Source organism: Balaenoptera borealis (genome assembly GCF_965194805.1).
Source record: "Balaenoptera borealis genome assembly, chromosome: 19".
Lineage (NCBI taxonomy): Eukaryota > Metazoa > Chordata > Mammalia > Artiodactyla > Balaenopteridae > Balaenoptera > Balaenoptera borealis.
This window is the reverse complement of record NC_138878.1, coordinates 32,936,204-32,959,280: the sequence shown is the minus strand read 5'-3', so window position 1 is coordinate 32,959,280 and position 23,077 is coordinate 32,936,204. Positions and strand designations below refer to the sequence as shown.

Sequence of the window (23,077 nt, the reverse complement as noted above, 5' to 3'; positions counted from 1 at the left end):
GCATTCAGTCAATCACCGCTTTCACACGTGGGCAGGTGCCCTCCTAGGAGAGGTGAGTGTGTCCCGCTGTGGACCTGGAGCTATGGGGGCAGACCCCCAGTGTAGTGAGGAAGCCCCTCAGGAGTGGCCAGCTGGGTCTGGGGCGTGGAGTTGGGTCCACAGGGTGACTTGGAGCTGCCTCCCCCAGTGCTGAATGTTTGGGATCCTCAGAGGCTGGGTCTCCTTCCTCAGCCCTTGATGCCCTTGGGCTTTTTTTTTTTTTTTTTTAAATTTTATTTATTTATTTATTTATTTATTTATTTATGGCTGTGCTGGGTCCCCGCTTCTGTGTGAGGGCTTTCCCTAGTTGTGGCAAGTGGGGGCCACTCTTCATCGCGGTGCGCGGGCCCCTCACCATCACGGCCCTCTTGTTGTGGAGCACAGGCTCCAGACGCGCAGGCTCAGTAGTTGTGGCGCACGGGCCCAGCCGCTCCACAGCACGCGGGATCCTCCCAGACCAGGGCTCGAACCCGCGTCCCCCGCATCGGCAGGCAGATTCTCAACCACTGCGCCAACAGGGAAGCCCTGCCCTTGGGCTTTTGAGAGCGGTTTCTCTTGGGCCTTTTATGGAGGAAGGCAGGAAGAGGTGGGAGAGTTCCAGTTTCTGAGGCCCGATGGCTTACAAAGCCATGGCATGTCCCTTGTACCGTTTGATCCCGTGAGTTAGGGCCAGAATGATGAACACCATTTATGGGTGGGAAAGCTGAAGTCCTTGAAGGTCTTGTAGCAAGTTAGGCCTGGAGAGGGGGCTAGGGCCTGGCCTTCTGGTCTTCCCATCCTGTTCTGGCCTGGTTCTGGTGGAGTCTGACTAAGTACCCATTGGGAGCCTGATCCCACCCCAGCAGGCAGTCTTAAGTGAGCCCATTAAATCCCCCTCAAGGGTAAAACACATTGCCTGCCCACCTACCTGCCCACCTCTCTCTTCCTCCTGTTCCTACTCCTTACCAGGAGATGCTCTGGACTTTGCTGCTGACTTCACCTCTTGGATTCCCTTCCTCTGCAGCTGGGCTCAAAGGGACTGCTAATGGAGGGATAATGGCTTATGTTGCCTCCGTGGCTAACTCCAGCAAGGGAGCCTCGACTGGCCTGCCCTGGTAGGAGGCAGAAAAGCGAGTTAGGCGTGGTCCCTGCACCCTGCCAATAGGGGCGACAGAGTGGTTGCACCTTGACCCCAAACACCTCTGTAGAGAGAGGCTCACAGAGCAGGCAGGCCAGTCTGTGCACTAGAAGGATGGACGGAGGGGTCTTCATTGTGATATCTTTGGGGGAGTTTGTCGATCGGTCATTTTCTTATTTCTTCATGCTTTCTGTATTTTCAAAATTGTCTACAATGAAGAAGAAAAGCAAAACTATTCCATTTTTGTTTGTTCTGGAAAATTTTCAAGAGCTGTTCTGCTTCTGAAACTTGGAATTGGGTTTGCAGGTGAGGTCGGTAAACTTCCGAATTTAATAGGGCATCCAAAGGGAAGGTCCCAGGACTTTGAGGTATTTCAGCACAAATTAGTCTCCAGAATGGCCTGGAACTCAGGCAGAAGTTGCAAACTTCTTGTTGACAGTGTTGCCTCTCCCACTGCGAGTCTGCTGGTATTTGTGGCTCACTGCCAACTGTTGGAGAGCTATCTGATGGGGCCTAGCTGGTGGGTGGGCAAGAGCTCGAGGTGATGGAGGCAAGGTTGGTGGCAGCTTCCAGGCCCTGAGCCACACCCATCTGGGAACCAAAGAGAGTGGTTTTCTAAGCTGATGCTGCCCGGCCTAGGTTGGAATTGGGGGTAGGGACTTTGGCCAGAGAAGAGTGGACAAGTCCACATCCATGTGGGTCCTCCCTGAGGAAGCTGAGTTTGCGGGATCAGCCCACAGCCTCCTGGTCTTCTTTGCATGTAACACAGGCTGCGTGACGCCCTGGAGTCCTGAGTCCTTGCTGCGAGAGCTCCACTCCCATCTCCAGCCCTTCCTTCTTCCTATAATCCCTTCTCTCCAGTGCAACTCTGTCATGTGTCTTAGGATGTGCTCAGCCCCCTCTTGGACAACTGACCTCAGGGGTCCCCTTCAGTCTGGTTGTCTGTGGGTCAGGGACATGGTCTGAGGGCCCTTTTGACTTCAGGCTCTGTCCCTGGGGTATTTGCCTTGCTCTGATTTTGGGACATGGGCATTTGTACCTGGACTGTCACTTTGAGAGGGGGAAAAAGCAAGGTAGGAGCTGTGGTCCCCTCCAGCTCTCCACTGCCCAGCTTGTATAGAGGGAGCTAAATGGGGCCCCACAGGGTGGGGTGGTGGGCCTTGGGCCAGGGCCATTGCCAAGTGTGGGGAGCTGGCAGCAGGAGGTCCAGCCAGTGTGTGCACAGGAGGCCACCCCTTCAGTTAATGACCACCTGCTGAGTGAGGTGGCTATGAGCAGCCATCCACCTGTTTACAGAGGGAGCCGCTGTTTTCAGTTATTAACAACAAAGGCTATTATTTGCAAGCTTTTATGCCTGGAGGACAAGAACACAGGCTCTGGAGGGAAGCTCTTGAGCTTGAGTCCAAGCTCAACATTTCCTAGCTGTGTGACTTTGGGCAGGTGCTTCAACCTCTCTGAGCTTCAGTTTCTCATCTATAAAATGGAGACAGAATAAGACTACTTATCTCAAAAACCAGGAACAGTTCCAGATTAAAAGAGACCAAAGTGACGTGGCAACCAATTGGAGTATGTGAACCTGGGCTGAAAAAAATTACATAAAGGACATTATTAGGACAGCTGATGAAACTGGATATGGACTATAGATTAAAGTAGTGTATCAGTGTTAAATGACCTGATAACTATATTGGTCCTTGTTCTTAAGAAACATGGAGTGAAGTATTTAGGGGTAGAGGCTCACCGTATAAGCAAACCACTCTCAAATATTAAAGAGAAACATATGTATAGACAGATAATAAAGAAAGTGAGACAAAATGGTGCAAATAGGCAAATATGAATTAAAGTATAGGAGAGTTCTTTGTAGCTTTCATCTAACTTTTCTGAAAGTTTGAAACTGTTTCAAAATACAGTTAAAAAAAATGCCTATCTAATAGTATGAATGAAATGACATTAACTGATGTTACTTAGAACAGTGCCTCACACTCCCTGAACATTAGCTGTTATTGTTAGTGTTGCTTTTTGTTATCATTAATATGGACAAAGTATACATCTTTGTCTTTGTCTTACTTCATTGTCACAATACCCTGTGTTATTTTTCCACTTTACAGATGACAGTTGAAGCCCAAAGAGGTTAAGTGGTTTGCTCAGGGCCACACAGCAGTGAGTCCAGAGCACTGATAGGAGAACTGCTTAAAATTTATTTTGGATTAATTGCCAGCATCTGCAACCATGAGATTTTATGTAAAAAAAACCCCAGATTTCTTTTTTTTTCAGTTATATATATGTAATTATATATATATAAATTTTTAAAAAATACATATTTTTCAGATTCTTTTCATTATAGATGATTACAAAATATTGAATATAGTTCCTTGTGCTATGCAATAAATCCTTGTTGTTTATTTTATATACAGTAGTGTGTATCTGTTAATCGCATACTCCTAGTTTATCCACCCCCCCACCCTTTCCTCTTTGGGAACCATGAGTTTGTTTTCTATGTCTGTGAGTCTGTTTCTGTAAAAACCCAGATTTCTGATTTCCTTTGATAACTCAGAAGGCTTGCAACACTGACCACATTCCTTTGTGGCAGCTACTGGCTGAAGCTCGGCAGCAGCTTCTCTTTACACAGAGCTTGGGCCTCCAGTTTACCCTAGTCCCCAGCCAGCCAGCCAGCCAGCCAGCGTCACTGGTTGATGTCCCATCTGATCTCTGGGGGCTCTGAGTTTGCTGTCCTGGGAGAGTGCCATTGTACACCTGATCCCAGGGTGCCAGGCCAAGGCTTGGGTTCTTCCCTTCCCTCCTGATGCCCCGCCTTGGGTTCTCCCCTCCGCCCACCTGCTCCTCCAGCCAGAGGGTGCAGCATTGCACCTCCTTTGCTCAGCCTATACCTGAGCACCTACCAGCTGTGTGGAGAGGGGCTGGGGGGCTGCAGGGGAGGAGGAGGAGGAGGAGCCGGAAGTTTTGTGGCTCCAGCCTGGTGTGTCCTACCATGTTCCTCATCTTCCCTTGGTCCTGCCCGCAGCCCTAAGCAGTGCGCCTGGCTCTCCAGAAAGGGTACAGGGTGGTTTGCTGATAGCCCACGAGGAGGGTGTAGGAGGAACTCTCAGAAGGGCCCCCAGGCTGCAGTCTTCATCTTGGTTTGGTATGTATAGATGGGCGGTTATTTCTCTTCTCTGAGTCTCTGGTTCTTTCTCTGTAAATCGGGGCTATACCACCTTCCTGGAGGGAGGTCAGAGGACTGGAGGGGCTACCATGTCAGCCTCGAGCAGGTGGCGATCTGGGGGTGTGGTCGTGGGGATTGTTTCAGTCCACGCTTGGCCTCTGACGCCCCTGGTTCCCCACGACGCTGGGTGTAGGGTCACCAGGTGCCCAAGAGGCAGAGGAGTGAGCAAAGGCTGGAAATGAGGGCACCAGTCCACAGGGAGTGGGGGCGGGGAGGCTAGGCAGGTGTCGTGTATGTGGCCTTGTGGGTGTGCCTTATGGTACCTATCTCACAGAGGAGGGAACAGGCTCTGTGAGGAGGTGGGAAGAGCTCACTTGGTGGATTTGGTGTCAGATGGGGAAGCTGAGGCCCAGAGAGGCCGTGAGGCCTTGAGAAAGTCCCACAGCCAGGCAACTTCTGCCTCCTGGGCCAAGACTGAGCAGCATTCCTGGGGAGGAGGAGAAGGTCAGCTCATTTTTTATTTTCAAATGGCTTGAATTTTGTGTTAATTACCCAACTAATTCACACTTATTACTAAAAAATCAGAAAACCTAAGCAGTAAAGTGGGGAGAAAAACCAGAATCTGTACCCATTAATGTAACCTATTAGTGTATTGGTGTACGTCTTTCCAGAGGATTTCTTGTTTGTTTTTTTAAACATATGACAAGAAAAAAAAAATGAGCATCAGAACATTTCTTACTGTGTCTGTCCTGCTTGCCCCCAGGCTTTGGGAGTGGAGTTGCTGGAGTTCTCAGACACGTATCAGGCCCGCTCCAGCAGTTGGTGCACTAGGAGCCCTGGTTGATTTTCTCTGTCCCCTATTGCTGGACATTTAGGGTTTTTTCCAGTATTTTTGCAGTTAGCTCACTGCGCTAAGTAGCCCATAAGTAAGTCTTTGTACACACTGGGGATTATTTTCTGTAGGGTTTGTGTCACTGCAGACTGGATGCAGGTTTGCGGTTGGGCCGTGTCTGCAGGCGTGGAGGTCCTGGGCGCCCCACTCCCCCGGTAGACTGCTTTGCGGTCAGAGGATGCGACGGGGAGGGGCTCCCACCGGAGGGCTTTGCCAGGAGAGGGGTTAAGATGCCGCCGCCCAGGCTGGTAGTGGAAGCCTTTAAGCTCCTGTGCGGGAGTTGGGTGGAGGTGGAGGCGAAGGAGAAGGTGGCCGCTGCTCCAGGCTGGTACGCGACGGTGGGGCCTGCATTCTTGCAGCCTCCTGTGCTTCCGCAGAGGGGCCTGGGGGCGTCTCTGCCTGTGCTCGGGGTTCAGGCTGAGAGCGCACCCACCCCTCCCAGTCGGGAGCAGGGCTGAGGCTGATTCTGTGTTACTGGCTCTGAGACTCCCTGGGGGCAGGGTGGGGGGGCATTCCTCATCTGTAGGAAGGGACTGAACATGTCGCCTTCACTGAGTGAGACTCAAATGAGACAACAGATGCCAGAGCTCTTACAGTGACAGTGTTTCAACATTTCATTATGGAAAAATTAACCACCCACAAAGGAAGACAGAATAGCATGTCCATCCCCATATACCCATCCCCTAGATGCCACAGTTTCCAGCTCTTGGCCAACCTGGAGTCATCTCTCCTCCCACACACTTCCCTCCTTCAGACCTCATATCACTTCATTGGTAAAAATTGTAGTACAGACATACGTCGTTTTATTGTGCTTTGCAGGTATCGTGTTTTTTTTTTTTTATAAATTGGAGGCTTGTGGCCACCTTGCCTTGTCAGATGATCTTTAGCATTTTTTAGCAATAAAGTCTTTTAAAATTAAGGTATGTACATTTTTTAGACATAATGGTGTTGCACACTTAATAGACTACAGTATAGTGTAAGCATAACATTTATATGCACTAGGAAACCAAAAAAATTCGTGTGACTCACTTTATTGCAATATTTGCTTTATTGCAGTGATCTGGAACTGAACCTGCAATACCGAGGAACTATTCCTAAAGGAGAAGGAGTAAAAAAACCAGACAAAACAAAAAAACCCCAGAGTATTATTACCACACCTAAAACTTAGCAATATTCTTTAAGATCATAGCTATCCATGCAGTGTATTGTGTTCAAATTTCCAATTGTTTCATAAATGTCAAAAAAATATATATATTATTTTAGTTTTTTAAAATCAGCATCCAAATGAGGTCTATGTAATGAGATTGGTTGATATATTTCTCAAGTATTCTTTCATCTGTATGATTGATATTAATTCAGTCTCTCTCGTGCCATGTTTTTTTTTTTTTGCTTCCTATAATGCTTAATGTGTTTTTTACCCACCGAACCTCCTATATATAGATTGGTAGTTGTATCTGGAGCCTTGATCTAATTTAGTTTTGACTTTTTTTCCACACAAGAGCACATTGGAAATGGGGTTGCAAACTTCTACTGGGAGGCTCACATTATCTGGTTCAATCTCTTTTTGTGATCTTCAATGGCTTTAAGGTAGTAGTTTTTGTTTTTTTTTTTTAATTTATTTTCTTTATTTTTTTGGCTGCATCGGATCTTTAGTTGCGGCACACAGGATGTTTCCGTTGCGGCACGGGCTCTTCGTTGTGGCATGTGGGCTTCTCTGTAGTTGTGGCATGCGGGTTTTCTCTCTCTAGTTGCGGCACGCGGGCTTAGTTGCCCCCTGGCACGTGGAATCTTAGTTCCCTGACCAGGGATCGAACCTGTGTCCCCTGCACTGGAAGGCGGATTCTTTACCACTGGACCACCAGGGAAGTCCCTAAGGTAGTAATATTTTAAGTTATCATAAAAAACTTTCCATTTTCACTTGGTTACAGGTGGTGCTGAGTTTGGCATTGGGTGGAGACCTTCCAGTCTCAGGCCATTGTTTTTCCTTATTCCTGCTTTTTCTTCTTAGTAGTTGCTTTTCCCTGTTATCTTTTAATTACATGGGAGGTATATTTTCATTAGAGAAAATTGGAAAACAGGCATAAACAAGAAAATATGCAATTAAAACTGTGCTAAATTTTATCACCTAGCGATAACTCCTAAGATTTGGAGTATATTTTTCCGGATTTTCCTGTGTGTAAAAAAATATACGTACATCTGTGATATTGTTAAACGAAAGGTCTGTTTTCACCTCGTGGCACCTCCATAACCTCCTTCCCAGGATCTGTAGGGAGGGTCATGGTCTCCCTCCCTGTCCATCAGTAGTTCACACCAGACGGGGTGTGGGGAAGGACGGGCGGCCGCTGGTGTAGCCCAGCTGCCAAGTTTTTCAAAGGAAATAAGGACTTTTGGTTGGCAGGGCAGTTGCTTTCACATCTGTTCTTTTAGGATTCTCTGCAGTTACTCAACACACTGTGACCTGGGCTGCCCCTTTCCTTCTCCAAAGCCCTATCCCCGAGGCCTGGCAGAGGCTGGGGCCATGGGGGTCATGGGAGCCAGCCCCCTGCCCTCTGGCAGGCTGTACCACCAACATGATGCAGGGTTGTTCGTTTTTCCTTGTCTGGCATTCTAACTGAGACAAGCAGCAGCTATTTAGATTTCTACATAGGAGGGGCAGTGGCTAAGGGAGCTGAGTTTGGTTGCAAAGATGCTGTTTACTTATTAACACATGTGTTTTCTTGGAGTGGCCTTGTATCTCAGCCCAGGTCACCCCTTAGGACCACCACTGATTAGGAGTGAAGGCCTTTGTTCCATCCTATAACTTGTAACTGGTCGCATGACCTCAGTCGGCCCCTTCTCCTCTGGACTGAAGGAGTGAGCCAGAGCATCTCCATATGTTCCCAGCCTGGGGAAGGAAGGGATCCTAGCACATCCCTGAGCTTGCAGTCGACTGGGAAGAGATGATGGCAGAGGGGCCAGAGGTGAGTCACTGCATTGGAATGCACCCCCCCCCCCAGTGTGAAAAATCACTCTGGGAGGAGGGTGAGTGACGGGACCACAAGGCTGTGCCTGCCTCGGTGAGGCTGTCTCCTTGGGGATCTCCTGGCCCAGAGCGTGGAAGAGCTGGGGGCCTGGAGGAGTGGGGCCAGCAGACCTGACACCAGTACCGAGCCAGACTGCTCTGTCCTCCCAGGCAGGGGGAGTGCTGCTGTATGTTCTTGTTAGGAGATTCGGGGTGCAGATCAACTTGGCAGAAATGTCATGAAGGCCTCTTGAGTGCCTGGTACTGGGGGTGGGTGGGTCTGCTGGAAGAGAAGAGGTGCCCCTCTGTCACTCCTGATCAGGCAGGGATGCTACAGTGAGAGTGCATCAGTCCAGTCTTGACGGGGGCTGGAGGATCTGCTTCCGAGGTGACTCAGTCACACGGATGGCAGGTTGGTGCTGGCTGTGGGCAGGAGGCCTCAGTTCGTCACCACAGGGCTGCTTGAGTGTCTCACAACACGTTGGCTAGCTTCCCCCAGAGGGAGTAATCCAAGAGGCAGCAAGGTGGAAGCCACAGTATTTTTCATGACTTCAGAAGTCAAACATGTGATTTCTGCAGTATTTTGTTGGTCGCCCAGGTAGTGTGGGAGGACACCATACAAGGGCGTGAACACCAGGAGGCAAGGGTCATCGGAGGCTGACTACCGCTGTGGCAGAGACGAGCCCAGCAGCTTCCAGCTCATATCCTCCCAGCCTAGTGAAATGAGAGCATCTTCTTTTTCCATTTAGTTCCAACAAAAGTCCCAGAATTCAACATTTTGAGTCACATGCCCATTCCTCAATGGGCACTGATCAGGAGCCCACCCCTGAAGGGCTGGTTCTCCATAGGAATAGGGAGCTATTACTAGAAGTGGAAATGGATGCTACAGAAGGAAGGTAACAGTGTATATCCTCTCAGGAGAGGCCTGTGGCACTGTAGCCCAGAGGAGGTGACGATGGGGCATTGCTTCCTGAAAGAGGTGGCATTTGTACTTGTCTTGGCAGGATGAGTAGCATTTTGACCATTTCTGGTGGCAGAAAGGCTTGAGCCAAGGCATAGCAGGGTGAAGCAGCTGGATCATGGGGTCAAAGGAGATCAGGATGGAAAGACGAATTGGGCCAGGTGTGGAGGCTCAAGGGAGGGAGCCAGGACTTGACTCAGGAGCTACCGTGAAGCCATGGAAGTTCTTTGAACAGGACAGGCCTACAGTAGAGCCAGGATCTAGGGTTTAAAACTGAGAGAACACCCTCTGTCCAGCCTCCCTTGTCTTCAGCTATAACTGAGCACTTACTGTGTGCCTTATACACATTTCTCACTAACCCTCACAGCCTCCCAAGGAGCTGGATGATGTTGTCCTGACTTTACAGATGGGCTCCTTGAGCGGCCAAGATCATGTAACTTGGCCAAGGTCACTTGATGGGGACTCTGATTGCAGAGCTCTCAGCCTCTTCGTCCCACATTCATGGGACAAGGGACTGGGTTGGGGCTGAATCGCCAGCCCTGATGGCTCAGACCCCTCTCGGGCTGCTCTGGGGTGTGGTGACTGTAGTATCGATGGCTTCCGTGCTCACACTCCTTCTCAGAAATCTGCCTGGAGTTTGAAACACGCTGGGGTGCTGTGGGGTTTCTTCCCAAGGGGAAAGGGATTGACATCTGGGTTTGTCAAACGGGGCCAAACTATGTGCTCAGAGCTCAGTGTTGTCTCTTGGCCGACCGCCAACTGTCTGCCTTGTTTTTGCTGCAGTTTTATTCCTTCTTGCCCACTACTTCACGGCCTTGCCACTCTCTACAGCCTATTGCGCCCACGCACCAGTCAGGGATTGGCTGGGCCATCTCCTGGGCCTGGGACACCCTCTCTTGGGTCCCTTCCTTCAGGGAGGCCCTGAACCTCCCCCAGGTGGGTGAGGTCTCTCTCCCCTGAGCTCCGGACCACATATCTTGCCTTCACGGATGCTTCTCCCAGATCTTTGTGCCATGTCATTGGTGGTGGGCACGCTGTGTCCAAGTCGCGCCTGTGTCCCCAGCACCAGAGAGGAGTCCTGCCCACGGGGCGGAGGGCGGGTGCTGCTGAGTGGAACAGGAGAGGGTTGGGCTGTGCTTTGTGCCTGGCACCTTGAGCCAAGAGAAACCAGTCTTCCCTGCCTGATGCTGAGAAAGCCCGCAGTTGCCCCTCCTTTGGGGGAGTTTCGCTGGCAGGTTTGGGAGCACCGAGTGCCAGGGCTTGGAGATCTCGGGCGAGGGCACCTGCCAAGGAGGGCGTAGTGGGATTTGGATCAGCCTGTCTCCAGGGAAGCCCTTCTTTGCTCCTGGGGAGGGTCATGATGTGAGTGGTTGAGAGAGCATAGGCCATAGAGTCAGACAGACCTGAGTTTGAATCCTGGCTCTGCCTTTTTTTTTTTTAAGCTGTGTGTGCTTGGGCAAGTGAGTAGCCCGAGTCTCAGTTTTCTCTTCTATAGAATGGGCATAATAGCAGGACCTCCTCGTGAGGCTGTGCGTGGTGCCCCTCACACAGTCAGTGTTTAAATAGTGATCCTGGTTGTGTTAACCTGTGTGCACAGGTCCTGCCTGCTGGGACCTCGCAGTGGGGTGAGGTGTCCAGTGCCGGGCGGCTGGACCTCGGGGTGCAGCAGGTCAGCAGAGAAGAGTCTGCTTCCTCTGAGGAAAGAGCTGGAAGGGAGACCTGGGGAGGGCAGGACGTGTCAGCTGGGAAAATTGGGCTCCGTTCCCTACTTTGTTACTAAACAGTAGGGTTTACTGTCAGGATAAAAGGTAGAAGATGATCCCAGGTGCCCATGTCACATGCTCAGAGGGCTCCCTGAGGACCAGGAGGTGCTTTCCCCCTCTGTTTTGGGAGGTCTGTGCGCCCTGCTTCCCAGTCCCTCCTAGTCTCCTGCCTCACCACTGAGCACCCCATGATCCCAGTGGGGAAACTGAGGCTCAGGGCCTTGTGTGAGTGGCGGAGCCAGGATGCGGCTCCCTGCCAGGCCGCTCTTGCTTCTAATTGCTCATTAGGGAGGCGTTTACTCCCTGCCTCCGTAAGTTGTCGCCGGGCTTCTAATGCAGGCTTTTGGTGCTTGTTTTATTTTTTACTTTTTGAAAATGGTTCCAGCTTAAAGCTTCCAATTTCCATGAAGTCACTGGAGTCAGGAGCCTGGCCTGACAGCTTCCCCCGCTCCTGTTGAGGGCTCTCTGTGGCTGGGAGAGCCCCACTACACACCCCGAGAGGCGCTGAGCTGAGGGTTGAACGTGAGATTTTCGGCTGCTCCCACCGCCAGAGCAGGAAGCTGTGGGTCCCAGATGTGACTCACTCTCATTAGGTAGCTGGTGGAACGAGCCTTCACACGTGTGAGCCTGGATGCTGGCCTAGGAGGGGCAGGCGGCGGCCACCTCCACGCTGGCTCTGACCCTGGCCCAGCTGCCGAGGGGCCCTGGAGGAGAGCCAGGTAACGTGGGGAGGGGAGCTGGGGCACCATGTGTCCTAGTGGCCTGGGCCTGAGGGGACCGTGGGGCGGCGCCCCTCCCCACCAGGCGGGCCCAGCCTGGGAGTGGATGGACAGGGTCTGGACTGGAGGTGGGGGAGGCTTTGGAGGCTGCTGGGCAGACGGCAAGGTGGGGGGGCTTGTGGACAAGAAAGAGATGCCTTGTCACTGGCTTTTCCCGGCCTGACCAGAAGGTGCTGTTATGACTGTGGTGGTGTTTATTTGGCTTGGTCCACATAGACTGCCGTGACTGACTCTCAGGTGCCCACGTTTCTTTACAGGGTTGTAATTTTACATTTACAAGTACAGTGTACTTTTCTCAATGAAAGTAAAAGTTAACTGGGGAAGTGCAGCTGAATTTATGTTGTTAGATTAAAAAAGAATAAACAAAAACCAAACCCTGAAAGTGATGCATGCCCATGAGGCAAAGAACCAAGATACCTCAAGAAAATGGAAAAGTCTCTCTTTCCTTCCAAGTCCTCCTAGCCCAAGGTCCCAGGACCACCAGTGTGGACCATGGGGCGTGGGTCTTTCTGGATCTTTCTGCCCGCTCATCCAAACAAACGTGCACAGACACAGGGTGAAGCAGGCATCTCCTGTCCGTGTCATCACATGGGGTTCAGGACAGCTGGCCCTGGGGGCTTCCTCCCTGGCCAGCCCTGAGGGGAGGGGGGAGGGGAGGGGGGGGTGGGAAAGCAGAGGCCTGGGCTGGGCCTCTGGGAGACAGAACCCCGGTCCCCAAGGCCTGGACGGGTGGCCGGAGCCCAGGCTGGCTCTGCCTGGAATGGCTGTGTGACCGTGGGCTGTCACCGGCTCTCTCTGCCACAGACACGCAGGTGGACGATGTGAGGGGTGACCAGACCGGCATTTCTCAGGGTGGGGACCCTGCTTTAGCCTGGAGGTGGATCAACATGCTTCACGTGTAGGTACGCGTTTTAATACATTTCAGAAAAAAAATTTGGAAATAGGACATCGGATCTGTGACTTCATGCATGTATTTTTGCCTTGGACAAGGCCGAAGAAGACACAGCAATGAAACGGGCAGACTTAAGAGGAAGTGTAGTGGGATTGGCTCCACAGGAAGCGCGGGCGTCTGGCGGGGCGCGGGGTCTGGAAGGCCCGCCTGAGCGCCCTCCGTCCTGACCAGGCTGCGGGCCTCCCCGCTCCAGACGGGCCCTGGGCTCCCTGGAGTTTTCCTGTGGCTCCTGGTGTAGGGGAGGGGACGCTCAGGTTGTGCACATTCTCTGCCCTCAGTGGGGAAGTCGCCAGTGGTCACTCATCGAAAAGAAGTGACTGTTTACTGGCGGCCGTTTTCCCAGGGGTCGGGGGTGAGGGTGGTCTCACGGGGCCTCTTTGCCAGGAGTGGGTCTGGGGAGAGGCAGTCTTCCTATGGGCCCTGCGGGACTGGGGGCTGGCGCAGTGAGCCGGGGGTAGGGGGTGGGGAGTGGGGCAGGAGTGGGGCTTCCACACAAGCCAGAGGTGCTTCTCAAGAGGAGACAGAGGCCCGACTTGACATCACTTTGGGCATGTGCACCCCCCTTTACAGTTTGTAACTATTGGTCTAACCCATTCCCTGCCTCCCCGCCACCCTGTGTGGTAGTGTCGTCTGTCCCCAGTTGACGGAGGAGAAGCCCAAGGCCCAGCAGGGCACCGTCTTGTCCTGGGCCACACAGGGAGTCAGTCCCCGGGGGCGTCCACTTGCACACACCACCTCTCACGGAGAGCCGCCGCGTTCGAGGCCTGGGGTTGGGTAGGGACGCTGTGCCTTTGGGGAGGCTGGTGGGGGGCAGCACAGCTGAACAGGGGCTCTGGGTGGCTTTGGAGGGCTGGTGCGGGGGAGCCTTCCTGGCGGAGGGTCTTGCCTGCCCTCACTGCGGGGTGGCTGGGCTGAGTCAGGGGTCGCGCCCCAGCTGGGCCGTGTGTTCTTGGACCCGTGCTCGAGTCCTGCCTCAGTGGGGAGGTGGATGGCCCAGCCCTTTGCATTTTCCATGACTTGCCATCCCACCATTACCAGGGGTCATCAAGGGGTGGCCGGTGGCCTGTCCCTCACCTCTCTCCTCCTGTCCTGGGCACATTCGCACTGAGCTGAAGGCAGCTTTCCACATCCCATTGCCCAGGCCAAGGGCAGTGCTTAACTTGCCCGGGGAAGTTCCAGGGCCCCCTGAGGGAGCAGGCAGAGTGGGTCACACTGGGCACCTGAGTCCGAGTGGCCGATTCTAGCCTTTTGTGGGGTCGGGTCTTAGGGATGAGAGGGAAGTGCTCATGGTGGACCTTTGGGGCGTTTACTGTCTTTAAGAAGGCCTGTGTAGAAAGAGCTGAAAGTTAGTTTGGCTCAGTGAATGAGGCCTTGGCGTCTGAACAGTCGCCAGAGGAGCTGGGTCTTCTGGAGGTCACTGCGTCCAACCTGTCTCCAGACAGAGCTTTGTAATGGCCTGGGTTCAACCGCACTGTGCCTCCTCCCGGCAGTGTGCGAGATAAGCAAGGGCTGAGCTAGTTTCTTGCATCTATAAAATGGGCTGCTCACGCTACCCAACGTGCCAGGTAGTTGTAGGATTAAACGAAGGGATGCACGTGGTACGGCTGGCACAGAGAAGCCACTACCCAAGTGGAGGTGTTTGTCATTACTGCCCCGTCCTGCCTTGGGTGGGAGGGAAGGGAGCCTCGGAGGTGAGGATGGGCAGGGCCGGCTGAGGGGTGTCACTGAGAGGCCTCCCTGGTAGCCGGTAGCCCTTGGGGTAATCACTGTCTCTCTGTTCCTCAGTTTCCTCATCTGTAAAATGGCAGCGCCCAGGCAGGTTGCTGGGAAAGTTAAACGTGTGAAAAATGCTTCCCAGGCATCTGAGACCAGCAAGCTGAGGCCTAGAGGTCCCTGGCAGTGGCGAGCCCCCCAGCCTGTGTGTGTGGAATCCTGCCAGCCCCTCCAGGGGTCCTCCAGCTCTGCCCCCACCCTCCCGGCTGAGCCTGCTTGCGGAGTCTCCACTTGCCCACCTGTGGCTCCTCCTGCCACCAACCCCCAAGGAGGGTGGCACAGTGCCCACCTGACAGCCACTGGCATCTGGCTCAACCTGCCGCTGCCCATGCATTTCACAAGGGGCTACGTCATGGCTGGGGCATTGCCCGGTCCCGGGCGCAGACCTGCTGGGCTGAAGCGCCTCCGTTCCCTGGGCTCCCCTTTCCCCACGCCCACACCCACCCCAAGCCTTCGAAGGAGGACAAGGTGTCGGGATGGGGCGGGGCGTGAGCCCTGGGCAGAAGTGGGCTCATTCCCTCTTTGGTTACCCTTCTCCCCGTGATGCCTGGGACCGTCGTTCCTCCCTGCATCTGCGGATCTCTGATGGGTGTATTTCACAGGCGTTTTCTGGGGCACTAAGTGCTGTGCTGGGGGATAGACCTGAGCCCACCCTGTTGTGAAGATGGGCTGGGACAGCCCTGGAGAGGAGGCCCGTGGGGTTCCTGGGTTCCTCTTACACACGCGTCAATTAGTTCCTCCTGTCTGGTGTCAGACGTTTGAACCCCTTCTCCTGGCTTTTGCCCCCCTCGCCGTGTTGGCCAACCACCCCCCCGCCCCCAGTTCTGTGTCTCAGGCACTCTGGGCCCACCCCCTGGTTGGGCAGCAGGTCGGCTTGCCTCCTCTGCCCTTTGCCGTGCATCCCCTCTGCCTAGGGTGCTTCCCCACCTCGAGCCCCCTCTGGCCTCGTGTCACCCGCTCCGGGGTCCTCGGGCTCAGGAGAAGAGGGGGCGCAAGTGTGTCTGCTCTACTTGGCAGCCTCCCCCTGCCCCCTTGGCTCTGTGTTGAGACCCCCTCTTGCTGGTGCCGGTGCGGGGGGCGCCAGGAGCACCCTCCTTGTTCTCTCTTCCTCTTTGTGCCTCTGTCTGCCCCCGCCCCCCCCCGCCCCCGCCGCCTTGAGCTCTGAAAGAAGTTACCCTGCAGCTGTGCCTGAGGAAAAAGAAACAAATTGAGGCCTTTGTTGTGGGTACCCTGGTCCTCAGACGTGATCCTGGCCCCCAAGGCCCACCTTCTCTTGCTTTCTTCTGAGCTGGGCTGGAGGTGATGGGGTGGATGACCCAGGGGGGAACTCGTGCCCACTTGGGGGTGGCAGCGTGGCAGGCCTGGCTTTCGGGCATCGTGAGGCCCCCGGGGGTGACGCGGTCAGTGGCGCCACCACCCACCTTCAGGACCCGGAGTACCTGCTGGAGGCCTCTTTGTCTTCCAGGAATCCAGGCCTTCTTGCCCCTTGGAAGTGGCTTGGTTCACTACCTCAGGTGCAGCTGACTTGGGTCGACGGTTCCTGGCATCACTGGCCGGCCGAGCAGGGGGAGGCCCAGGATCCAGGGGTGCGGCCTTTCTCTGCACAGATGGGGAAACTGAGGCCCAGAGGGCTCCACAGCCTCGGGGCGAGTGTGTTTTCCTGATCAGAGCTGTTTGGAGGCACATTTCCCTGGCCTCACTCAGTGGGGGATGTGGATTTGGGGTGGTCGTCCTCTCCTCCTGGCCTCAGTCTCCTCATCTCTGCAGTAGTCAGGCTGACCCTATTCCTGCGCACCTCCCTGCTGTGCGGGCCAGGGACCTCCCGGGTCTGCCCATCCCTGCTCCCCAAGCCCTACTCCCTGGCCTCTCCTTCGGGCCCCATCCGCCTGGGGGAGGAGGTGCCCTTTGAATAAGTCGTCTGGAGGCGTTGCTTTAATGGGGTCCTGGGCTAATGGGGAAGTGTCCTCTTTTGAAATATTCAGACTCCCTGGAGCCACTGCTCAGGTCCCTTGGGGAAGGGGTGCCTTAGTGCCAGGCAAGGCCTGGGACAGGGGCTGGCACCCCGGCATCCCTTTGTCAGACCCCGCTTTCTGAGCAGGGGAGCAAGAGAAGAGAAGAGCTGCCTTTTGGGGGCTGACAGGAAGCGAGGCTGAGACCCCTGGGACTCGAAGTGTGTCCCCCAGGTCTTTGTTGTGGGTGCCCTAGTCCTCGGCCGTGTTCCTGTCCCCCAGGGCCCACCTCCTCTCTCTCTCTCTGTCTCCTGGGCCCGGCTGGAGATGATGGGGTGGGAGCGATGTCAGAGTTTCTCAGGCCCACCCCTCCTGTTTGGAGCCAGTTGGGGCGGACCCACTTAACAGCACTCCCTGTGTGCCAGCCTCTGTGTGAGGCCCTTGGGCATTCGGTACCATCACCAGTCCATTCTACAAATGAGAAAACCGAGGCCCAGAGAGGTTAATTAACGTGCCTCAGGTCACACAGCTCCTCTGATGTGGAGCGGGGATCTCGCCTGTTTGGTCTCAGAGCCTGTGCTCACAACCCCTAGGCTTTCCTGCATTCCTGACTGCGGTCTGAGGCTGGGCCCTCTCCCACCCTGGCATTTCTTTGCCTCGTGTGGCTTCTTTGGCACACGTCTCTTCCCTCCCCGCAACATGGGCTCCCAAGGGACCCTGCGTCCATCTTGTTTGCTTCAGCACTTCACCTGGTACCTGACACAGGCAGGAGCCCAGTGGGCACCTGTTGGATGGCAGTGCGGGAGCCTTAGGCTGGGGCCTCTTTTCCTGTGGTAGAAACAGCACAGCAAGGTTGGCCCCCTTCCATGTGCGAAGTTTCTGGATTTATAAGGAATTTTTATAGCCACGAGGTCATTTCACTGCCAGAACAGGCCGGGGAGTGGGGGAATGTTTTCGTCCCCATCGCTCAGGTGAGAAATCGAGGCCTGAGAGACAGGTGACCTGCCAAAGCTCAAGCAGATGGGACTAGGGACACCAGGGTTGGGGGCCAGACCCTGCAGTTCAGGGCGGGCTGTATTTGACTCAGTTCATGAATTTGGGGTTTGAGTGTCCGCTATGTGCCAGGCACTGTTGGATCCTGAAAGCAGGGCAGCGCGTGGCCAGACATCGGCCTTGGTAGAGGCATCGCGTGATCGGGCAGCGACAGGCCAGGGGCCCTGTTCTGTGGTGGGAAGTGCAGGCACTGAGTCAAGGTTGGGCAGCCCTCCTGGAGGAGGTGGCAGCTCAGCCTGGCTCTCAAGGGCCGGTAGGAGTTTGCCAGGCAGAGGGAGTTTGGGGGTGGGGAGGTAGGCAGTGCTTTTAGGCTGTCTGAGCCTGGAGACAAAAGGGTGGGGCTTGTTTGGGGAACCGAAATAAGTCAAATCACACAGCCGCGAAGAAGGTCTCAGGAAGCCCTGGAGGAGTTGGTTGGCCGGGGGTGAGCAGGACGGGGCTCGTTGTCTTTGGGGTCGCAGACAGGCGTGGGGAGCCCTGGTGGAAAACCCCAGGGGAGGCTTGGGTTTGGGGGGCATGTGGCTGCCGTGGACTGAGCCTCCATCACAGCGACTTCCTGTGCCCAGCGGAGCCTGGAAGGAAGTGGTGCCCAAGTAGGAATGGGGAGCTTGGGCTCGGGGGACAGCCGTGGGGAGGGGCTCCCGAGCCCCCTGTGTTTGTGGCTCCGGAAGCCAGGCTTTTAGGGGTGCGGGGGAGGTCGGCTGGGGCTGCTTCCCCTGCAGAAGGGCTCTTCCGGGCTCTGGGCTGGGCTTCACCAGGCAGCCCTCCCGCCCCTGCCGCCCGTGTGCCCCCTTGACCTCGCACAGTTCTCAGGAAGCCTTGGGGAAGGGGGGTCTTAGCATCTTGGATTAGGGCCGGGCACTCTTGGTGGCTGGTGTGGCGGGAGTCCGAGGGGGGACCTCTGGGGGAGGCATGGCTTTGGGAGCGAGACCAGACAGTGATGCCTCACGGGTGCTGGGGAGGCCACGGCCCCGACAGGGCCTGCTGAGCTCTGCATGGAGGTGCGTCTCCATGTGCCTTTCCCGCTGCCCTCTCTGTGGCTAGCTTCTCTGGTAGTCTCAGTGAGAAGGGACCTCGCAGACCCTGGGGGCCTTCCCTGCCCCTGGAGGAATCAGGCCCAGAGAGGGCGAGAGGCAGAGCGGGGCTGGACCTTAGGTGTCTATCCCGTGCGCTGCTTTGCTTATGGCAGGTGAGGAGACTGAGGCAGGGGGCACTTCACAGCCCTGCACGGGAGAGGCAGGAAGTATGACAGGAGGGTCTTTCCTGGTTGGTATTCAGTGCCTTTTCCCACTTTCTCTTCCCCAGGGCAGATTGCTTCCCCAGCAGAAAACTGCCCTAGGGTGGGGCCTCCTCCAGTCTTCCCCTGACGCTACCCTGGAGGCCAAGATCAGGGCTGGTCCCTGTGTGCCCACGCAGCCCAGCCCAGGGGAAGGTGGAGGTGGGGGAGTCGGGGCCCAGCTTGAGGGAGCTCCCAGGCTGTCAGAAAAGGGGCAGATAGTGGCCTCTGTGAGCCACAGTTGCCCAGGGAGTCTTCTTGGGGGAGGATCCCTGAGCCAAGTCTTGGAGATGCCAAAGTCAGCATTTCCCCAAGAGGATTCCTTAGAGATTTAATGCAAAAAGGGCCTCGTGAACCAAAAAGACTGGGAGATGCTTAGCTGTGTTCATTAATTCAGCAGCTTGCTTTCCTGCAGGACTTCTCAGAACCTTTAATTTGCTAATGTGCACAGGGTATCTTTAGAGAAGGAGGAAGAGAATGCTAAGCCCAGCACTGCGTGTGACCAGAAACTGCCGCGTGTGTGGCTCTTCACGGCCCTGCTGTTGGGCAGAGCGCCCCTCAGGAAATGCAGACACAGGGCCAGAAAGTGTCGTGTGTGTGGCTCTTCACGGCCCTGCTGTTGGGCAGAGCGCCCCTCAGGAAATGCAGACACAGGGTTAAGAAGGAGCCTGGGCCCTGGAGTGGGCAGCTCTGAGTTTGAATCCCAGCCAGGAGGCTTTGGACGAGGAGCTTAGGATCCCAGAGTTGGTTCCCCTGGCTGGAAACAGAGGGAGAGCACCCCTAACCCGCCCTGGGGGTCCGGATGCAAGGACCTTGCCTCTTCCCAGCAGGTGCTTGGAGGCTGATGGCAGGGGCGCCTCCCGTCGGGTTTACTGCCTCTGTCTCCCAGGTGGGTTCAGAGTGCGCAGAGCACGTCTGGAGGGCCGGGCATTGTGTTTCCTCTCCTCTCCTCTCCACAGCCCTAGAGGCCTTGGGGTGAGGACCCGGTGCTACCTGGAAGCTCTCTCTGGCTCAGGCCCACCTTCCCGCTTTCCTTGACCCAGTGGACAGCTGCTCACTTGAGGTCCAGCTAGGCTCTGCGTGGATGTGTGAGCCCATGCGATGATGACGCTGCCTGTACCCAGAAAGCAGTCCCGAGGTGCTGACGCTGCTGTATCCACCCCAGAGGCTAGGCCACTTCCAGAGCAGGGAGGGGGCCGGGGCGCCTTGACCTCTTTGGTGCCGAGGCCCATGACAGAGTGGGCTGAAGGGGAAGGGGCAGGTTCTGGGCCCACCCACAGCCCTTGAGGCCCTTTCTGGCAACTTGGTAGTGCTTGTCGTCTTGACCTGGCGTGTTGTGCCAGGTGCAGCCCCCTCCCCGCCCCTCGCCACCGTGCTCTGCTTGCATCACCTCCACTGAATCCCCTCAAAGCCCTGGGTGGTCTGAATGTTATTCTCCCTTTCTTTCAAATGACGAAAGTGCGGCTCAAGGAGGATAAGTAACTTTTTCAGGGTCATGCATCTTAGACGTGATGGACCTGGGGCTCGTTTTCCTTTTCTTCTTCTTTCGTTTACAGGCTTTATTTATTTTTTGTGTATTCACATACATATTTCATAAATTTTTAAAAAATATTTATTTATTTTTGGCTGCGATGGGTTTTCGTTGCTGCGCGCGGGCTTTCTCTAGTTGCGACAAGCGGGGGCTACTCTTTGTTGAGGTGCGCGGGCTTCTCATTGCAGTGGCTTCTCTTGTTGCAGAGCACGGGCTTTAGGCACGCGGGCTCAGTAGTTGTGGCTCGCGGGCTCTAGAGCACAGGCTCAGTAGTTGTGGCGCACGGGCTTAGTTGCTCCGCGGCATGTGGGATCTTCCCGGACCAGGGCTCGAACCCGTGTCCCCTGCATTGGCAGGTGGATTCTTAACCACTGTGCCACCAGGAAGTCCCCACATACATATTTATATATGTACACACACACACACACACACACACACACACACACACACACACACACACCGACAAACATGCCAGGAACACATCTTTCCATGTTAATATATTAAACTTAGAGCGTCACTTCAATGATCAGTCGCTTTATATTGCCCTTTGAGTTTTTCTGTTAGGGTCGTTATTTTTTACTTTATGTATTTATTTAAAAAACCCCTTTATTGAGGTATGAGTGACATACAAAAAGCTGTGCATTTTTATTGTATACAACTTCATAAGTGTGGAGATAAGTATACACCTGTGAAACCATCACCACAATCCATGCCATAAACCTGTCCCTCACAGCCTAAATTTTCCTCCCTCCTTTTAGTTTATCATTATTATTTTTAAGATAAGAACATGTAAAATCTACCGTCTTGAAAAAAAAAATTTTTTTAATATATTTTCATTTATTTTTGGTTGCATTGGGTTTCTGTTGTTGTGTGCGGGCTTTCTCTAGTTGCGGCGAGCGGGGGCTGCTCTTTGTTGCGGTGAGTGGGCGTCTCATTGCAGTGGCTTCTCTTGTTGCAGAACACGGGCTCTAGGCATGGGCTTCAGTAGTTGTGGCTTGCAGGCTCTAGAGCGCAGGCTCAGTAGTTGTGGCGCACGGGCCTAGTTGCTCCGCAGCATGTGGGATCTTCCTGGACCAGGGACTGAACCCGTGTCCCCTGCATTGGCAGGCAGATTCTCAACCACTGCACCACCAGGGAGGTCCCTTGAAAAAATTTTAAGTATACAATACAGTGTTGTTAACGATAGGCACTATGTATGTGGTCGATCTTGTTTTTTCTACTGACAACTTAAAAAAAATTGCATAAGCTACATTATAATAATAGAAATAGAAACTGAAAATGAGGAGAAGTAAGATTTGTTCACTCTGACAAAGCAGCAGTTTTGGTGTTTCTGTGTCCTGGTTCAATCCTAATCCATTCTAGGCATGACCTTCACCATGTGGATTTTTCACAGGATACCCTTCCACAGTATGGTTCAAGCTGCTGCATCTTTTTGGTAGCTGCATTGTATTCCACTGTAAGAATGTATTGTGATTTATCTTCCCCAGACTGATACACAAATTGTTTTCAGTCTTTTGCAATTACAAATAATGCTGCAATGAATAATTTTGTACATAAGTCAAATTTCACACATGTGAAAGTGTTTGTAGGATAAATTACTTGATGTAGGTTTGCTAGGTCAAAAGGTGTGTGTGTACATTAGTGAGTCTGTTAGATATGATGAAACTGCCTGCCCCAGAGGTTGTGCTGAATCACATGCCCGCCAGGGGTGAGCGTGAGTGTCTGTTTCCCCCCAGCCTAGCCAACACAGATTTATGAAATGCTTTGATCTTTGCCAATTGGGTAGGTAGAAATGGTTTTCCATAGTAGTTTTAATTTGCATTTCTCTTGTTATGGGTGACGTCAGCTGCTTTCCAAATATTTAAGAGATTTGTATTGTCTTTCTGTGAACTTTCTGTTCATCCTCTTTTCCCATTTTTCTACTGGGTTTTTGTTTTTTTGATTTGTAGGAACTCTTTACATATGAGGGAGATTAGCTCTTTGGGGAGATAAAAATTGCAAATGTCCCATAATCTCTCGCTCATCTTTTGATTTTGCTTTTGATAGTTTTTACTATGTAGAAAAAGAATTTTTAATTGTAATTGAATTTATCAGTCTTTTCATTATGACTTTTAGGTTTTGTGTCAGGTTAGAAAGGACTTATTCACTACAGCATTATATGAGAATTCTTTCATGGTTTCTTGCTCTTTGGAAATCATCCTGGTATAAATTATGCCTCCAGCTTTTTCTCCCTCCTCTGGGCTCTGCTGACTTTTTAAACAGGCAACTAGCAGTGCAGAAGTTAAGACTTAAACCTAAATCTTCCTTGCCCTTTCCAGGACAGTGGCTACTCTGGGTTAAATCTTCTGTCACCAGCAGACCCACTGTCTGGGTGGGCCGTGGGAAGCCCAGTGTTCTGCCATCTTGGGCAGAAGTAGCACCACATGAGGTCCCTGAAGGCCAGCTAGACTTCCCCTTTCTGTTCTTTGTTATCGAGGGGAAAGGGATCAGGAATGAAACATGGGCATGAAAGTGTTTTCATTCTAAAGGGGGAGCCTAGTGAAGATAGTGCTTAAAGGAATGAATAACTAATGGTGGAATTTCAGGCAAGAGTTGGGGGAAGATATAGCTGTTCTTTCCAATATGGGAACCTGGTTGTTTAGTTGGTCAGTTAATAAACATTGTTGCCTGAACACCTCCTGTGTGCAGAGCCCTTTGCAGACACCTGGGGGAAGGGGGCACCAAGGTCTCTGCCTTCTGAAAACTTGTGCCTGGAGCTGAGTTTCCTCTTGACACATAGAAGGTGTTAGTGCACATCTGCTGAAGGAATGAATGCATGAATCTCTGTCAAG

General features: G+C 53.4%; 1 protein-coding gene and 1 long non-coding RNA gene across 6 annotated transcripts in view; one reads left to right on the top strand and one right to left on the bottom strand.

Moving 5' to 3' along the window:
- LOC309616285 overlaps positions 1 to 23,077 on the bottom strand; it is a 409,627-nt gene that overhangs the window by 222,206 nt on the left and 164,344 nt on the right. The window lies entirely within an intron of this gene.
- Positions 1 to 23,077, top strand: part of ADCY7 (adenylate cyclase 7) — a 59,389-nt gene that overhangs the window by 2,254 nt on the left and 34,058 nt on the right. The window contains exon 1 of one of the 5 annotated variants that reach the window (XM_082366616.1): positions 11,452 to 11,652. The exons of 3 other annotated variants lie outside the window; for them this stretch is intronic. The gene's annotated coding sequence lies outside the window, so the exon portion shown is untranslated. Of the gene's footprint in view, positions 1 to 11,451; positions 11,653 to 17,844; positions 17,864 to 23,077 lie in introns of those variants that run through there. One more of the 5 variants, XM_082366618.1, reaches the window with a different exon arrangement.